Below are 16,796 nucleotides of genomic sequence, written 5' to 3' on the forward strand. Positions count from 1 at the left end.
TCGTGAGTTAGGGTTAAATCTTAAAGTGTCTGCAATCCTGCGAAGAGACACGATAAGAGGGAGTATATGATGACAGCCGTGTAAATCAATTCGGCACTGGAGAGATTGTGCAGGGCTCTTGTGGTAGAATTTTTATCAGCGTGGTATGTGCTTGTTAACAGGAGAGATTGCTTCTACAGGGATGGGATACACTTAAATAGAAAGTGTGCAAGGATATTTGCTGATGCTATCGAGGCAACGTTAGGTGGGTCGGAAGCTGCTAGCTTGGGAGAGGGATTCACAGACTAATAGATTAACAGTAGCTGCTGACAGAGGTGGAAATGATTCTTGCGCTGCTTCTGTTGGAATGAACAACAGCCCGGAAAGCAAGTTGCTGGGGATTTCAGGAACAAGTAAATACACGGGCTGTGTTAGAGTAAAAGAGTAAGAACAGGTGCATGTATACCAGTGCTACGAGTATATTAAATAAATTTGATGAATATGAAGTGCTGGTTAAGACATCCTAGGCAGATATTGTTGGATATCAGAGACGTGATGTCACTCAGATATAAGGGATGCAGAATTGGAATTTAGGGAATACAATGTGTACAGAAAGGATAGGAAGCTAGGAGGGATTATGCTTTTAGTTAAGAAACACAAAATCTAAGGAAGTGCATCCAGTTGACGTAGGTGGACAGTGCAATGTTGAGACAGTTTAGTGTGACATAAGCACTGGGAAAGCAAAAATAAGGGTAGGAGTTTGTCATAGGCCTAATGACTCTGATGAGTACAATGAACAATTATACAGAGAAACAGAGTGGGCCAGTAAATCAGAGTGTCGTATAATGGGGGGGGGGGAATTTTCACTTCCCAGATATAGACTGGAACTTTTGGGCTGGTCACTCGCGCACTAGCAACGCTTTTGTGGATTTATTGGGTGACTGTTTTTCCAAAGCAGCATATTAGAGAGGCAACAAGAGAGAGCAACACTCTTGATATGATTACTAGCAGTGATTATTCCTGCATTAAGAATTTACAGATAAAGGTGCCATCTAGTGGTTCCTTAAAGATATAACTACCATCAGGGATAAAGGGAAGGGTTTTTGCTTTCGTAAAGGTTACAGTCGTCTCAGCAATTTTAAGTTCTATACAGTACCACCAACTAATGATGTTACCAACAGCAAATTCTAAAAGGGAAGCATTCAAGGAAGTAATTTTGGAAGCTACTAGGCTTTTTGTTCCAACTAAGAAATACTGTTCTAGATTTAGGCCCAAATGGGTATCAGATAAACAAATGAGACTCGTGGCAGAGAAGAAAAATGCATGGGATGCACATAAATTGTCAGGCGACACAGAAGCCTATGGTAGATACAATGGATACTACTCTACGTGGACTAATGTTATTAGTGGTGTCCCTCAGGGTTCGGTGTTGGGCCGATTGTTTTGTATATTTATCAATGATATTGATGAAGGTATATCAAGCTTAATGTCAAAGTTTGCAGATGATACAAAGGTTGGCAGGGTTGTTAACAAGAGTAATGACAGTATGCTGCTGAAACAGGATCTTGAAAAGTTGGGCAGATAGGCTGAGAAGTGGCAACTGAAGTTTAACATTGACAAATGTTAAAAGTACTGCATATGGGTAGCAGGAACCCCAGAAAAATGTATCAACTGGGTGGTTACATTCAGGATAGTGGAGAATTAAAGAGACCTAGGGGTAATTGTGCAGTCATATATGAAGTTTTTCGAGCAATGCAGACAAGCTGCCAGAGTAGGTCATGGAGTCTTGAGAATGATATATAAGAATTTTGCGAGCAGGGATAAGGAGGTGATTATCCCCTTGTAAAAGGCGATGGTCAGGCCACACCTTGAGTACTGCGTACATGTCTGGAAGCCTGATTTTAAGACGGATGTGGAATTGCTAGAACGAGTACAGAGAAGGGCAACAAGACGTGAGAGGAATGAAGGGATCCTCTTACCAAGAGAGGCTAAGTTCTGCAAATTTCAGCTTCTGGAGACTAGGCACCTGCGAGGTGATCTGATTGAGGTGTGCAAGGCCTTGAATGCTTGAGCACGCTGAATTCTGTTGAGATTCTTCCACTTGCTCAGATTACGAACCTAAGGGGGCATAAATTAAAATTGAGGAAAGACAGTTGTAGAATAGATGTGCGGAAATTTGCCTTTAGCCAGCTGGTTGTTGATTGCTGGAACAAACTTCCATCTGTTGTTGTGGATGTTGATAGCTTAAATAAATTCAAGGCAGAACTAGACAAACATTTGGAAAGAATGGATTCAGTGAAATGGGAAGGGTTTTTTTTTTTTTTTTTTGGCTGATGCTATATAAGCTTGCTTTCTTGCATCATATGTTTCTACTAATGCTGCTATTGGTATATGAAAAAGATGTGATAAAATAAAATCAGTACTGGTCAGGGACTGTTAGTAATAGACTAGGCATATGGACTGGGAGAGAAGAGGGGAAAAATTCAATATTAACATGAAAAAATATGGAAATGAAATACAGTTTTAAATAAATAAATGAAATACAACTATCTCGCTCTTTAAAGAGCTAGAAAGGTTTCCGAAAGTAATTCTGTATCCACTGCAAATGAAATATATCAAAGGAATTGGTCATTCCTTTTATCACACCCAGCTATGGAAATAATTTCCATAGCTGGGTGTGATAAATTATTTCTATGGAAAGAGTGCGATAAATTATTCTGGAAATATGGCAGTTAGCAGGGATCATACAGGCTTCGTAAGAGCCGCTGTAATAGTCGTTGGAAGGCACTCTGACCTTTTCATCAAACTGGGAATGTTAAACAGGATGACATAAAGCTCAATAATTGCCAATTACTAAGATTTGAAAATGGACTCCCCTCGACTTTATTTAATGCATACTGAGAGATTGCAGCTCCTTTAAAACATATATAATCGATATACTTAGGACTTCTCAAATCCCTGCGTTGTAAGCAAAGGTAACGTTTAAACTTTGAGACATTATTGGGGGAGGTAGCTCTTTGTGACCGGCATTTTTGCGCTGGCTGTGACAAAAGTACAACTGTGATTTAAGAGGAAAGTGCTACCATTTACAGCACTTTGAGCAGTATTATTGCTTTGAGCCAATGTCGAAAGAAATTAATTTTGACTAGGATTTTCTTCTCTCAGCCGTCGACTAATGCATTTATACAAGACGATTCAATTAAAGGCACCATGGTCTACTCGATTCTTTTTAGGTTTAAGCCATTTGTCGTGTTAACCTCTTTTTTGTCGTATTTGGACTGAAATTTTTAAATTTGATGTTAAATTTGAACTGAGTGTTGCTGTTTAGATTTTAAGATTTCTAAATGTAAATTTTACCTAATCAAGGAGTTAAATTACTTAGTAATAACTGAGAGCAAAGTGGAGGAGAAACTGTTGAAGTTAAACATAAGAAAGGCACCTGAGGTAGATGGGATCAATCCAGTTATATTAAAGGAGGTGGCAAAGTCAGTAAGCAAACCCTTGGTATTATGAGAGCATCCTTGGACTCAGGGGAAGTCCCCACGGACTGGAGATGTGGAAATGTAACCCCAATTCAAAAAGGGGATCACGAGTAATTACAGACCAGTTATTTTAACTTCTGTTCCAGGTAAAATAATGGAGTCACTAGTTAAAGATGCTTTATTCTCAATGGTTTGCGTTCTCGGTTTAGTCGGTAAACATCTTAATTGTACTTCTAGAATGTACATAAAAAAGAAACAGCTGTATGTGATGTTAGCTATTCAGTACGCATTTTTAATTGCCAGCTGTACGATTCCAGTAGTGCCGCGACTGTAGTTGAGTGCCTAAGAATCAAAATCAACTATATTGTATAAGTATCGCCTAAGAATCAAATTCTAATAAATTTATTTTTTAATTTTCAATAAATATTTTAATAATATTTGTTTTTTCAAGTCTTAAAAAACAGAAGATATAGGCTATTCATCTAAAAAAATCCAGAGGGTATACGGCGTATACCCTCTACTACAGCCTTGGCCGCGACTCGTGAAACAACAACCGTTGTATTTATTATTATCTCGTGTTCTTTAGATAAAATCAATTTACGTTCATTTCAGAACTATGACGTTCAGACTAAACCAATAATGGAGAACAACTCTACCATTGATAAAAAAAGTCGCTGGTGTAGTTCTGAAACGAACGTAAGCTGATTGCATCTAAGGAAAACAAAATAATAATAATAATAATAATAACACAACGGTTGTAAAAATTTTGAAAATCCTAAAACCTAAACGGCATACCTGCCAACTTCTTTTGACTTTCAAAAAGCCACAGATCGGGCGTTTGTAAGTAGGAGGAAAAACAGATTTTCAGAAAAAGCAGGAAGTTGTGATAAAGTCCGCACTTCACAATAAATTGAAATTCACTGACCACATACACATTTTACAGTACTACTTGCAAACTTCCTTCTAACACCTACGTTCATCTCAGCATTTTTCTTCAGAATGTAAGAAGTGTAAAAAATAAACTGTCTACGCTTATAGCACTTTTGGTTGAAGAATCTCATGACATAATTTGTTTAGTTGAAACATGGATGCAGGAACCTCTTCAGGATATGTTCCTACTCCCGAAAAATCTCAACTACACGCCATACATGACATCTATGATTAATGGAAGAGGTGCAGGGTCAGCAATTATTTTAAAATCGAACATTAAAGTTATTAACACCTACAACTTTGAAGGAATTTCTCTTCTGATCCAAGTTAAAGATTCAGTGCTTCAAATATATAATATTTATATTCCGCCTGGACCTACTGATGATATTATTAATGAAGTAATAACCTGGATCACCACTGTTCATAAGTCTCAATCTTACATAATTATAATGGACGACTTTAATCTCCTCCTGACCAAATATAATTTACAAATGAAGTTGCTGTCCGACTAGGAGCTAAAAAAAAAATCAACGTCCCTGTTACAAGAGGTAATCAAGCGCTTGATCTTGTTTACTTTAATCTTCAACTTCAAGAAAAACGTAGCAGCAACATTACATTTAGATCTGACTACAAAAGTATAGAACTGCAAGCATAAATTTGCTGTGGGAATCCTCGCCCCCTCTGGAAATCACCAGAAGAATATCATCAATTAAATTCCTTCAGAAAGAAAAGTTTTTACAGCTCTTGAAATATTACCCGTGAGATTCTCTCAAAATATACCTATTCAGGATGCCACATTTCTACTAATAAAATGGTTGATTCAATTAAAAACGGAGTCTGCATCCAAACTCGTTAGAGACTTTCTTTTCAATTCAAACCGGGGTTCAAATCCCATCTAAAACCCTACATTAAAAGGAAACAAAAATGCCACAGGCAGTGGAAGAAGTACGGCTCTTCATCAACATACATAAAGTATAAAAAGAGCAGAGCATTGTTTCAGCCCAAAAAAAATTCAGGCACACAAAAATTATTTTATGTTCAGGCTGAAACGTAATAAAAGAGCACTTTCTTCAAAAACAATAGCTAACTTGCAGCATGACCAGGCTTTGGAATGGATAAAATTCAATATGAAAAGATGAAATTTTGACATCTGCACTGAAGGTAGGCAAAACAGATTTAAAGAATTCAATTCTTATAAATTCGCCTCAAATTATCACAACATTGATTGCAAGAGCTGCTTGCCTGCAACCCAGTAACTGCATTCGAAAGCCAAATGTGGTGTTCTGCAATATATATATTTTTGATCATTATAATTCACATTCATTGTTAATATATATATATAGAATATGCTATGTATTTTATTTTATATTTGTCTTCTTTGTACTGAATTTACGCCCCTAGCCTTGGGCTTGCTGTATTTGCAATAAATGAATACAGTATATATTTATTTTCTGCTTTATCTAACAGGGTGTCATTTGCCTAAGCAGCGTGTCTTGAAGTAAACGGCAACTTTTGCATATGTGCAGCGCCGTTTTCCCCCTGGTGGCGAAAATTTGAACTTCCCCCTCTACAAATCCTTGAATGACATATCCACCGATTTTTCAGTGCTAACTCTAACCATTTTGACACTAGGGTCTCCTTAATAGGGAAACTTATTTTATAACCACCTGGTATACGGGTATATACAAACAAAAGCCTATACTACTGATAGCGTATACCGCATCATTACTTTTCATAGCACAACTGCAACCCCTGGCTTGCAATTGTAAAGGGAGTTGTCTACTGGCATGTGCTTTTATGAATATAGTAAAAAGTTTTTTTAGCTCTTCATTTCAAATGGTTTAGTAGATATATCGGTACACTTAATTTGTTTGGATATTCTTAGTAGTTTACAGATTTACTTTTTGTTTTTAACCTTGAACTGTGCTAGGGAAAATGGTACTTATGATCCTCTATCGCACAAATAATACACTAAGAAAAACATGCATTTTATTTTACATGGCATGGGGGAGGGGGACAAATATAAAATGTGAGGGAATAACAGAAAACTGGATCCCATAAAGTTTACCTACGGGGAGTAGGTTGTCGAACAATCGAATAAGTTACTACCAAAGTGACAACAGGCAGTGCCAGGTTAATGCAAAGCAGAACTGGATGGTTGCCATTGGAGGGGGATATTATGAATATTTTGTTTTATTTTATTATTATATATTATCATTATTGCATTTTTTCGGCTGATGTAGAAAGTGTTCTTTCTAATATCATTTGACTTTACTAATATGAATACTAAAGAAGGATAAGGTGCTTTGTATCAGCTTTTCATTTTTTTTTATTTCCATATTTGTCTTCAACAACAAATTATCGAGTAAACACAGCTGTTCCACGTCACTTTCAAATATATGTCTTTGGTTGGATTGGGCTGTAGTGGAAACCTTCTTCACAGTTAGCATCTTCCTTTGAAGCAGGGTGATATGAACGTGATCATCAGCGGGACATTTAGCTTCAACAGATGTTTAATCACCAGTGTCATCTAGAAAAAAAATTCTTCCAGAATGGGCACATTTCACAATTGGGCAGTCTTATGAAGTCATAAAATTCAGTGAAAAATACTGCACTTCTGTACTGCAATTTATTGCACATACCCCTGTTAACAAATCGGAAAAAATGCATGAAGCAGGAAATGGTTACTGCTTCTCTTTTCTTACCGTTACCAATAATCTTTTGAAAACAGGAAATACCCAAATGATATGCAAATGTATCCCCAATTCACAAAGGGGGATCGAAGGGTGACACGAGTAATTACAGACCAGTTAGTTTAACTTCTGTTCTGGGTACAATAATGGAGTCACTGGTTAAAGATGCATTGCAGAATCATCTAGACAAGACTGCAGCAATAATTCAGACACAGCATGGGTTTGTTAAGGGAAAGTCTTGTCTGACAAATTTGATAGGATATGATGTGGTTACAAAGGAACTGGATGCAAAAAATAATTTTGATATCATATATTTGGATTTCAGGAAAGCTTTTGACACTGTTGCGCATGGAAGACTAGTGTACAAATTGGAGCAGAATGGTATTAAGGGTAAGTTGTTACAATGGATAAAAGGATGGTTAAGTGGGAGAAGACAGAGGGTGGTAACCAATGGGTGCTGCTCTTCGTGGACAAATGCTATTAGTGGAGTCCCACAGGGTTCGGTGTTGGGTCCTCTGTTGTTTTGTATATTTATCAATGATATTGATGAAGGTATATCAGGCTTAATGTCGAAGTTTGCAGATGATGCAAAGGTCGGCAGGGTTGTTAATGACAGTAATGGCAGTGTGCTACTGCAACAGGATTGTTATTGTTTTTGGGAGCATTAGCAACTAAGGCCATATTGCTCCGGGATATGCGGTGGTCATTCCTTGACCTTTCCACATCTTCCATATTTGGTGGTGACGGGTTCGAACCCCGGTCTAATCAAGAAGCGTGTGCTACGCACTGCCGCTCCTTCCCACCTGGCTACGGAGACGCCTACTGCAACAGGATCTAGATAATTTGGGCAGATGGGCTAAGAAGTGGCAACTGAAGTTTAACCTTGACAAATGCAAATTACTGCATATGGGTAGAAGTAACCCCAGAGAAACGTACCAACTATGTGGTACTACACTTAAGGTGGTATGAAATGAAAAAGACCTGGGAGTAATTGTGCAGGCAGATATGAAGTTTTCTGAGCAATGCAGACAGGCTGCCTGGGCAGGTCATGGGGTTTTGTCAATGATATATAGGAATTTTGCTAGCAGCGAAAAGGAGGTGATTATCCCTCTGTATAAGACAATGGTAAGGCCACGCCTTGAGTACTGCGTACAGGTCTGGAGGCCTCATTTTAGGAGGGATGTAGATTTACTTGAGCGTGTACAGAGAAGGTCAACAAGATTGCTGAGGGGAATGAAGGGATCCTCTTACCAAGAGAGGCTTAAATTCTGCAAATTGCAGTGGCTGGAGACTAGGCACCTGCGCGGTGATCTGATTGAGGTGTATAAGGCCTTGAATGTGTTGAACGCGCTTAATTCTGAAGGGATCCTTCCACTTGTTGAGATTACGAACCTAAGGGGGCATAAATTCAAATTAAGAAAAGACAGATGTAGAACAGATGTGCGGAAATTTGCCTTTAGCCAGCGGGTGGTTAATTGCTGGAACAAAGTTCCATCTGTCGTTGTGCAAGTTGATAGACTGAATAAATTTACGGAGGAACTTGACAGGCATTTGGAGGGACGGTGTGTTTTTTTTTTTGGCTGATGCTGCATAAGATCATACACATGCTTTCTTGCATCACATGCCACTACTACTACTACCCTTAAAATGCCCTTGTTTGAAAATCGGAAAAAGTGATAATCGCGACAAGACCCCCCCCCCCCTCCCCATAGAGCTGAATTAGCCTGTCTCGGACGGCAAGGGTTCTGTTGTGTGATGAAAAACAGTGTTTTCCATCATACAAAGCAGAAAAACTGACCACATAATACCACAACACAAATTAATGGATAATTTAATGATGCAGTCTTAGTTCGCACAGAATTATGAATGCACTTATTTCAGATATTTCCCTTCATTATACTTTGTATGTTGGTAATGTGTGAAATGATCTTATTTAATGATCAGATAAAAAAAATATATATATTGCGGATTTAAAGCTAATCCGCAATTTTCTTTCGTTATTTTACACACCTCCTGCGCATTGATTGAGTTAAAAATAAAATAAATAAATTTTCTGTTTATACTCCGGGACGACCAAATGATCAGAGGAGTTAACAAGATAGTCTACTGTATCCGTATTCCTTTACTCAGAAAGATTACGAACAGTCCTTTTACGATCTGGATTAAAGTCTTACTACTACTCGGATAGCAACTGTAGAGGCTCCACGAATTATTAAACTATTAATTTCTTTCTAATCTCAAAGGCGTTAACACTATAAATAACAAGTTAGTTAATGTACACAGCGTGTTACATTTCAAGCGAATTTCGATTTTTTTTTAATTAAGTTTTTTTTTTTTTTTCTTCATTTTCTGTGAATTGAAAACTAAATATAGTTATATGCTTTTCAGTCAACTAGTAAGATTATAACTTTATAGAACACTTAATAATATAAACCTCTAAGTTTAAGTTTTCTAAACTTATCCATTTAGCTTAATTACAACTGTGTAATATTTATTACTCTCCTCCTCTATTGCTCTTTTTTTTTTTTTAGTCTCTTTCTCTCTGTATATCTTTTCACAAGCGACAACACGTTCACCAGTCCTACATAGTCTAAAGCTAACAACACTGAATTAAAACTATATTTAATCTATGAATTTCTTTTTTTCCATACAAATTGTATGGAAAAAAAGAATTTTTTTTTTTTTTTGGTAGTTGTTGGCGCATAGGCTTTGTGGCCATAATGCACCTCCCAAGGTTTTTTTTTGTAATACTTTGATCCAAGCCCGAGGCGGGAATCGAACCCGCGACCTTTGGGTTGCCAGGCAGGCACTTTACCCACCCGGCTAGCCCGGTCGGCAAAAAAAAGAAACTTCAGGGGAATAAGAATAACACTACATTAACAATTATCAGTTACGTTCTGACATCCATGGAAATAGTCAAGGGTATTGTGTAACTTTCAAAACGGTTAAGACATTCTAGAAGTGTTGTTATGCAAGAAAACATGGAATCTTCGCAGGATTTTCCGTATGCGCTTCCAGCTATAGAAGGATTCCAATCTTACTAAAACCCAGAGAAATTCAACAATAGCCAGTTTTCAAGCTCTCTCTCTCTCTCTCTCTCTCCCCCTCCCTCCCTCCCACACAATTCGTGGTACGTACTACTTACGTAAGCAATGCGTTTCTTAAACCAACAGTTTGATGATTGGGAAGGGGTGGAACAGCATTTTTTTTTTTTTTTTTTTTTTAATGAAAACCACAAATAAGAGAGGTATTAGAACCTATAGTACTTTGTACCGTGCTTGGGTTGGAGGTTGAGAAGACGAAAGAAGCTATTTGTTTACATTAGACTTAAACTTCTGTAGACGGTAATTTTCAGGAAACACGCATAAGGAAGGTGGTTCCAGAAAACCGTAGTTGAATGAACAAACGAGAAAGATGAAAAGTTAAAGTTTTTTTTTTTAGATACAGAGGAAGCAATATTTGTAATGTGATTGTTCCAAGAGAGATTAGAAATCCTTTTTGCGAGATATAAGACAAGACTGAGTTTTAGAAGGATTGAAATCAACTAAGTTGTCTTTTCCCCACTGGAGAATTACCTGGAGATCGGCATTTAAGTAATTGGTAGCGGATATTCGAGAAGTTGAAGCTGATTGAGAAGGACAAGGTTTCTCAAAATGGAAAGTGGTATGCAATGTGCTATCATCGGCAAAACTATGGATAGAATTTCCAGTCAATGGAAGAAGGTCATTAATATACATGAGGAAAAGAGTGGCGGAAAAGAACTGAACCCTGTGGAACACCAGCATTAAGTGCAGAAGTTAGAAGATAGAGAGCCATCTACCATCACCCTCAGTGAGCGATCAGAGAGAAAACTGGATAGCCAATTACAAAAAACAGTTGGCAAATCATAAGAGGGAAGCTTGTTTAGAAGACCTTTATGCCAAACAAGATCGAAGGCTTTTGAGGTGTCAAGAGGAACTGCTTGTGTTTCACCGAACTTTTCCACTGAATTTGTCCATAAATGGGTAACATAAGCCAGAATACCACCAGTGGATGGACACTGACGGAATCCATACTGGCGATCGTTGATCGAACGGAAGGTTTCTAGGTAGTTTAAGAGTTGGCGATTAATTGATTTCTCCATTACTTTAGAAATAGTAGAAGTAATTGCAATGGGACGATAATTGGATGGGATGACTTTGTCACCCTTTTTAAGAACTGGCTGGATATGGGCCATTTCCAAGCAGAAGGAAAAACACCTTTGGAATAAGAAAGTGAAAAAAAGGCAGCAAAGAAGAGGAGTAAGTTCAAGAGCACAGGTTTTGAGAACAAGTGGAGAAATACCATCAGGACCTGGAGCTTTCTTAGCATCAAGATTCCTCAAAATCCTTCTGACATCTTGTTTGACGGAAGGCCACAGGAGGCAGAGAATGGAGCGTGTTGGGAATGGTGGGAGGTATTTTACCAAGATCATTACTACACGAGTTGGAAGAAAAATGGGATGCTAGCAGGTCAGCTTTATCCTTGGCCGAATTGACAACAGAACCATCTGGTTTTGACAGAGGTGGGCGCAGAGATGGGCAAAAGTTGCGGACAATAGCTTTAGCAAGCGACCAGAATGCTCGGCTACCATTAGGGCAAGAAGCAAATTTTCTACTCTTAGCCTGCTCGAAATCTAATTTGGACTGATTAATAACTGCTTTACAATTGTTGCGAGCTTTGGTGTAGGCAGAAAATGAAACAAGAATTTGAAACAAACCAATTAAGATATGCAACATTCTTCTCCCGGATAGCCTTAGCACATTTACTGGAAAACCAAGGTTTAGATAAAGGACGAGGATTTAAAGTGGGGCGTGGGATAAAGGATTCCATTCCTACAAGAATAATTTCACTGACATGATCTTAGCAAACGTTGACATCAGAAGTTTTGAAACAGTAGTCCGACCAAGGACTAACAAGCATTGTGAATATGTTGGGAAATAGCTGGGGAATGACCTTGACCCGCCTTCAAAGATTATTTGCTATAGCCAGGTATCCATTGGCATTTACGGAACATTTTATGAACTGCAGGTGACCTACTCCGCGATACGAAATGCACCCCCATATAATTTGGTTGGTAGGCAATTTCACTGTAGACACCATCCATCTGGATGGTATTCGTCACGTCTACAGCGAATCGTTTGTCTCCCATCAAAGCCATGCAGTTTGAATTTCTTCTCATCTTCTGACTGTTACTGCGCTTACTGCCACTTTTGTATGTTCTTCCCATTCTCTTTTCAGCTCAGACGATGAAGCTTTATGGTTTTTAAGGCATAAGCGCTTCAAAACGTGGTCCTACTTTGGCGTAAAGACTCGTTTGTGTCCTGTTTTTTTTTTCCCCTATCAGCAGAACCAGTTTTGAAAGAAATCTACTTACTGTAGACTGATTACAAGACACTATATAAGCAGTATGAAGGGAAGAACATTTTCCTCACGTAAAGCAACAATAGCACTCTTTCTTCGTGGCGTAAACTGCACATAACTCGCCATCCTGACACAAGCAAGGAATGACTACAACTCTTTCAGATCGTACTTATATCGCTGAAAGTAAAAGCTAACGTAATATTACGTCATCACCTACGCGTATAAATCTTATCTGATTGCAATCTGTAAAAAATATTGCCATATACTTAAGTTATTCGGACGACAATTACAATTTAAGGGATGATGCACTTTCTTTGAACACCAGTGTATAAGTTTAATTTGTAATATAGTAAATGTAATGAAAAAAAACTTTGATGTAACGAAATTAAAAACTCTATGATGCTAGGTATAAGAACTGCTACAAGCAGAAACAAATAATGTAATGCTAAAGTGGCGCTAACTACTACCTGCAGAATATTCAAATTAAAACTACATAATGAAAAAATTGTGTGTTAGTGCGTGTGCGCGCACACACACGCGCGAGTACGCATAGCGGAAGTTAAGCGAAACTTCTTTAGAATCTTTTGAAATGTTGATTATTTCGATGTTACAGTGGTTTGATATTTTACAAGTTTATTACAAAGTTTTTACAGATTTCCCCTTTGTACTCAATGGAAGTGGTTTCGGTCGTCGCATTGCAAGTATACGTGCTCTATATACCTTACAACACTCACTATTAGTCTTCGGCATATTGAATTATACGAAAGAGTTTTTGAAATACGGTAGAGAATGACGAAAGAAATATTTTGGTTTTTATATTTTTAAAATCGGATTGCTAGAAGCTCAGATACAGCGATTTTAAACGTCAAGGCGACACGCGTGCGAATTACATCGCGGCCGCTCTCCAGGGGTACTGATTTCGGATTGCTCCGCTCGTGCCTGGTACGGAGTGGTACAATGGTGGGGGCAATGAATCATTTTGTGTCGCATATTCGTGGCGACTTTTGTTAATCCACGGACGCAAGTTATGCCATGTGAAAACTGCCTGGGGCGCGCCAAAATAAGGTTCACTTCAAAAAATAAAGTTGACAAACAAGCGCCTGCATTAAATTTCGTAAGGAAACCCCGTCACACTAACCTATAGGGCGAATACAGACACCTAAGAAAGAATAACTATACAAAAGAAGGTTTAAGGCAACCGTAGTGACCACTTCAGGACGGAGGCATCAGCAATGTGAAAATTACCAAATGCTCGCATTTCTGATGCCTCCGTGATGAAGTGGTCATTGTTTCTCTAACCTAATGTGTTATTACTATATACTATTGCACCAATATATTATCGCAGAATTTGTACTGTGAATGCAGCAGGCTCTTACTTGCTAATTTGACATTTTTACTATATTAATCTCAAGGAAGGTTTTAGGACCAATTCCGATTTCATAGCTTTTACAGTTCCCACTCCCTCCATCCCTTGCACAAAAGTTGCTTTAAATTTGAACAGCTCTGATCCTTCACAAAATTTCATACCACGAGTATACGATTTTCGTACTACCAGTATAAAATAGTTTGGTAGTATGAGCTGCATACTACCAAATATCATGTCGAGAGGCTTCCCAACTTCCCTTGTGCACCGTCTCCCCTGCTGCACAAATTCAACCGCAAGGCTACCACTCACCTGAATATCATATGGTGCAGTTTTAGTAAACATTTCTTGAATACAGTAATGCTTAATCCCTAAAGTTATTTTATAACCGAAGAGTTCGAAATGTAACGCAATCCACACATCACCTATCACACTTTTTTTCTTTTTCTTTTTCTTTTTTTTTTTTTTTTTTTTTTCAACTTTAGTACCACTTTGGAAAACTGCCACCTTGTTTATAATTGGGTAAATGTGCGCATTTGTTATAACGGAATGTCCACATTTATCCGATTGCAAATGAAAATTGCATGATATATTTCACGAAGAATGGAAGTTCTGTTACTTTGTTTGCTCATAGATGAATTAACCGATTCTGTAATATAGTAATATGATAGTACTTTGGTAATGTGGGAAATTCATAGCAAAAGGTGTCTTTTAATCCATTTGTTTATTGCAATCAAGTCAATTTTCGAAAACAAAACTTACTACACTTCGTAGAAAATTATTTTAATGGCACTGTTACTTTTAAAATGTAATTCAGGGTCTATTTCAAGGGACTCGGACGGGATTTACATATGATATTGTTTGTTCAAACACACAAAAGAGGGTGGGGTTTTTTGTAAAAGACTTGTTTAGACAGTAGTTAAGCCTATGAATTATTATTAAACAATATTAAAATATTGCTTACATTCCCCATATATTTTCTAAAAATTTCAATTTTACTTTCAGATCTCACATCACTCGTATATTCCAAAATGGCACAAGCTGAAGAATCCACTATTCATCGGCAGAACAGCACTCTACCTACTGTGGCCAACCTCGGTACTGTGTTCGATGATAACCTGACATCCGTAAACACCAGCGACGTCTACATTCCTTACATAGAGAGGCCCGAAACGTACATCGTCCCTGTAGTGTTCTTCGTGGTGTTTATTGTCGGTCTTCTTGGGAATGGCACTCTAATATACATCTTTTTCCGCAACAGATCCATAAGAAGCATCCCCAACATCTACATCTTTAGTCTAGCAGTGGGCGACTTCATCGTGGTGGTCGGAACCGTGCCCTTCATTAGTACCATCTACACATTCGAAAGTTGGCCATATGGAAAAGCTGTCTGCAAACTGAGCGAATTCTTAAGAGACGTATCCATCAGTGTCACAGTGCTGACTCTGACCATTCTTAGTGCTAATCGGTTCATCGCCATAGTGATGCCACTACACAGGCATACTGGAAGACATGCCAAAGCGTTAACGGTATTCCTATGTGTGGCAGTTTGGGCTCTTTCTATTGGTATAGCGACTCCAGGAGCTTATTATTCTTTTCTGTTGGAATTCCGATTACCCTCAAACAAGGTTATCTATGTATGCTACCCTTTTCCTCCAGATATGTGGTCCTGGTATCCCAAAACCATAGTATTAACCAAGTTTTTGCTCCTATACGCCATACCTCTGGTATTAATTGCCACTTTCTATGTTCTGATGGCTAGACATCTTGTAATCGCTTCCAAAGGTATGGCACATGCTAACGAGTCCCATAAGAAAAAACTCAAAATCCGAACCAAAGTGGCCAAAATTGTACTCAGTTTTGTGGTGATCTTCGCAGTCTGTTTCTTTCCCAGTCATCTGTTCCTGATGTGGTATTACTTCTATCCGAACTCCAGCGAACACTACAATAATTTTTGGCACATTTGGAAGATCATCGGTTATATTCTCACGTTCGTAAACAGCTGTCTGAATCCCATAGTACTCTATTTTATCAGCAGTGCGTTTCGTAATTACTACAGAAAACATCTCTTTTGCTGTTGTAAATTTGAGTATCCCACAAAAGGAACCACAACGTTTCGCACTTTTAACAATACTTCTCTCAGAAGTACAGTACGGGTCACCACAGTTACAAGAATATAATAACAAATCTCATAACTTACATAAAAGTAAGTGTGTGTGTGTGGTAAAATTCCCAATATCGTGAACTGTTTTTATTTACTTTGCAAGTAATAATATAAACGTAATCCTCTTTGTGATGTAACATTTCCATCTGCATAAACCAAGAAATGAAGTACAAAATTCTAGTCATTTTGACAATACAGTCTGGTTTTTTACAAATACCTATAGTTTTTTTTTTTTTTATCAGAATACTCGCATTACAGAAACTGCGTGATATTTCTGGATTTTTTAATGTTTTCATTCTCTTAAAAGATGGTGCTGGCATACCAAAAGGAATTTTTCCATGGACTAATGCTGTACTTGTACCTATAATGACAGGTGTCATCATCGATCACCGAACAAAATCAACAATATTCTTACATAGTACATTCAGGGCATTGATTGCCCAGCTACCACAAATGATATACTCTGTAACAATAACTGAAGTGACCAACAAGACAACAAATGTCTCTTAAGACCCATTATTGCGAAAATGGTTAGCTGCTCTAACACATACAGTATTTCATCTTGTAGAATTGATACAGTATTTCTGACAATTATTGAAGACGGCGTCCACAAAGTATGCCGTCGTGGAAGCAGCTTATTATAATGAAATACTGTATAATAATTGTTTATCGCAATGCAATGCAATGCAGTAATAGTCTTTTAAAGGAATGTGCGACTTTCAAACCTTTTGCAATTCTAAGTAGATTGTGATATACTGTATCACAACAATGACTAACTAGTTTATTTTAATATATTTTAATAA

General features: G+C 37.8%; 1 pseudogene; it reads left to right on the plus strand.

Annotated features, from left to right (window-relative positions):
• Positions 1 to 16,009, plus strand: part of LOC150091331 (neuropeptide CCHamide-1 receptor pseudogene) — a 33,405-nt pseudogene extending 17,396 nt beyond the window's left edge.
• The last annotated feature ends 787 nt before the right edge of the window (positions 16,010 to 16,796 follow it).

This window comes from Mastigoproctus giganteus, chromosome 1, assembly GCF_048544385.1.
Source record: "Mastigoproctus giganteus isolate SK-2022 chromosome 1, ASM4854438v1, whole genome shotgun sequence".
NCBI classification, from domain to species: Eukaryota; Metazoa; Arthropoda; class Arachnida; order Uropygi; family Thelyphonidae; genus Mastigoproctus; species Mastigoproctus giganteus.